The sequence below is a fragment of the Leuciscus leuciscus genome, assembly GCF_965113295.1.
Source record: "Leuciscus leuciscus genome assembly, chromosome: 7".
NCBI lineage: Eukaryota > Metazoa > Chordata > Actinopteri > Cypriniformes > Leuciscidae > Leuciscus > Leuciscus leuciscus.
Window position 1 is genome coordinate 7276820 of NC_138731.1, and position 3266 is coordinate 7280085.

The 3266-nt window shown below is 44.4% G+C and overlaps 1 long non-coding RNA gene across 1 annotated transcript in view; it reads right to left on the reverse strand.

Moving 5' to 3' along the window:
- Positions 1–320: 320 nt before the first annotated feature.
- Positions 321–3266, reverse strand: part of LOC309503581 — a 32416-nt gene continuing 29470 nt past the window's right edge. The window contains exons 2-3 of the long non-coding RNA XR_014207752.1: positions 1866–2057; positions 321–629 (exon numbers count right to left, since the gene is read on the reverse strand). This is a non-coding gene — a long non-coding RNA (uncharacterized lncRNA). The remainder of the gene's footprint in view (positions 630–1865; positions 2058–3266) is intronic.

A 3266-nucleotide genomic window follows, 5' to 3' on the forward strand; every position in this document is an offset into this window, starting at 1 on the left:
GATTGATGTACGAAACTCCTATGAAAAATCTAAGTCAACAGAGTATTTATGAGTTTCTTTTACACTGATAAAAAAAAAAGCGAGCTGGTATCGCCGGCGATACCGTCGACCTCAGGGGGTTAACCCTCTGGGGTCTGAGGTGTTTTCTGGGCCCTGGAGGTGTTCTGACATGCACTGACATTTGTTCTTATTTCTGTTACTTGTGACATTTTCATGGCTAAAGTCTGATTACTCTGTATTTAGCACAAACTCTGCTACAATAATATATCAGCAGCATGTATGTAAAAGTTTGTAGTTTTGAGATAATGACATTTATGAATGTGATCATTTATGTTTGGGCCTGAAATCGCTGATACAACCTTTAACTGGAGATGTTTTATTTATTTGTATTAGAGACATCATAATGTTTCAAAAAGTGGTGGGGACAAAATCGATCCTGAGAAAAAGTGGTGGGGACATGTCCCACCCTTCCCATCCGCAAATTACGCCTATGCTCGACGTACATTCACATCACATGTTAATGCAACGGTAGTGTTACACTCACAGGACACTGCACTTATTCGCAATCACAAAAGTTCATTATTTGCTCATGCGTTAAAGCTTTGCCGGGTAAACATTTCATTGGCGTTCTGTTCTGACATGACGTGTTCTTTTTCTGAGCGCGTACACCCGAAGCGCGCGCTCACTGTCAAACAGCGCCAAACTGGATTTTTGTTGGGTCAGACCCATCTGATAGAGATGGGGGGGCCGAGACTGAGAGAGCTACATGGAACTACATGGAAAAATATGCACCAAACAAGCCACTTTTACATTTTTCTGTTTTCATGAATACAAAAGTTGGGTGACCCTCCTTCTAGACCAGTGGTTCTCAATTCCAGTCCTCAGGACCCGCTGCTCTGCACATTTTGTATGTCTCCCTTATTTAACACACCTGAACCAGATCATCAGCTCGTTAGGAGAGACTCCATGAACTGAACTGAGTGTGTCAGATAAGGGCGGGCGTACACGGTGCGATTTTTGCTGTTTTTACGAGCTTGCAGATGATTTTTTTCACTCGGGAGAAATCGAGTGGAATCGGTGATGCTCGCATGGTCGCGGCTCGCAGCGTGTGAGAGGAATTACGAGCCGAGCCGAGCACGTTATGAGCACCATCCCGACCTCCCGATCATTTTTAAACATGTTTAAAAAATTCGGGGAGTCGGCCCGATTTTCACCAGCTGTCCCCTATTGCCAAATCATACACAACCACGTTGATGGGGCTATACCTCAGTGGCAGCAACCATACAGCGTGCGCATACACACACACACACACACACACACACACACACACACACACACACACACACACACACACACACACACACACACACACACACACACCTCTCCCTCTCTCTCTCCCTCTCTCTCTCCCTCTCTCTCTCTCTCTCCCTCCCTCTCTCTCTCTCTCCCTCCCTCCCTCCCTCCCTCCCTCTCTCTCTCTCTCTCTCTCTCTCTCTCTCTCTCTCTCTCTCTCCCTCTCTCCCTCTCTCTCTCTCTCTCTCTCTCTTGTTTTTATGTTGAAAGGAATGGCTTTTCAACAAATCATTTGCACACACATTTCTGTAATTTTTCTATCTGAAGCTTTGCCTGCATGCAACATTGACGGTCTCTGTGTTTAGCGCGAAAGCTCACGTGATTGCTGCCGGCTCGGGATAAAATTCGTGCAGGACAGTCGTGCCGTGTACCAGCTGCTTTGACGCGATTATCAGTTAAACTGACTCGCAACGTGTGCAATATCTCACGACTCGCACCGTGTACGCCCGCCCTAAGAGAGACATACAAAATGTGCAGAGCAGCGGGTCCCGAGGACTGGAATTGAGAACCACTGCCCTAGACTAAAAAAAGTTGGATGACCCTCCCCTCAACAAAGAATAAAAAGACATGGCCCTCCTCCCCTATTTTCCTCCGGTGGTCCATTCCATAAATACCGAACGGTCCCTTATGGCGCTTTTCCACTACACAGTACCGGCTCGCCTCGACTCGCCTTTGTTTGGTTTTCCACTGTGTAAAAGTTGTACCTGTACCTAGGGATGGCTGACGCGAAACAGTCGTTCCGAAGCTTTGCGAGATCCCGAAGCGCAGATGTTTCGAAACACTGATCCGAAGCGTGATTCAAAACACCCATGTCACGTGACTATGGCCAAACGAAGCCTCGAAGTGTTTCACTAAGTGTTTCATCAGGTGTGGTCCGCCGAATCAGCGTTTGATTGACACGGTCGGGAACAGACCACACAATCACACATCTGTATAAAAGTGAAATCAACGCATATTGACCTCGTGGGTTTTTGTGAGAGGAGTTTGATTTTGAGATAGCGGATTTTTGGTGATATAGTGTGATTTGATTAGTTATAGGTAGGGGTGTAACGATTCATCAACTACATCGATGTATCGATTTATATTCCTACGATCCAACTGGATCGATCTGTGCTCGGCAAGTTGGCCTTCCGGACGACATATATCGATCTAATATCGTTTTAAAAGGTAATTAATCGATTGTATCGATACTAGGAAATAGCGCATTGGATTTAAAAGCACGTTAGACTTTATATGGATGTTTTTTCTTTGCACATTTAATGATAAAGGCGTTAAACGTGACTTGATTCAGTCTGCCTATCTATTTCGTCGTCGCCATGCGTGACGCGCCAGCAGCAGCGCGACAACAAGCAGTGCAAAGTCTCTCACCTCAGAAAAACGGACTTTCCTGTCCTCTCAGCCGCTATACTGCAGGAGCGCGCACTCTTCAACTGCACGCGCAAATGCGGCGGAGCGCGCTGTATCACTTCACTAAAGTGCAAAAGACATACGAGAATGCAACGTCGTAAATTAGTAAGTTAAGAAATAAAAGTAACAATAAATTACGTTATTGGTTCGCCATGTGTGTTGCTATTTATCAGGAGCAGTTTCCATGTTTCTTTACCAGTGCTTCTAAGTTTTGTGTAGGGTATCACCATGGTAGCCTAATTGTTGTTTGTTTCCATAACAAAATGCCACTTACTGGTTATTTTTTATATTTTTATATGACTGTGGTGGCTCATACCAAGATTGTATTAACAAAAACTAGTTTGGGACTGCTATTTAATAGCTTAACCTCGCAGTGCCTACTGTCTATCAGTATTTGTCATATTCTTACATTTTTTTTGTTAAGTAAAGGGGGACAGAACTTGTGTGTCAACAATTTTTGTGTAAACAATGTATTATAATAGGCTTATATAATTCCTAAAAAGGTG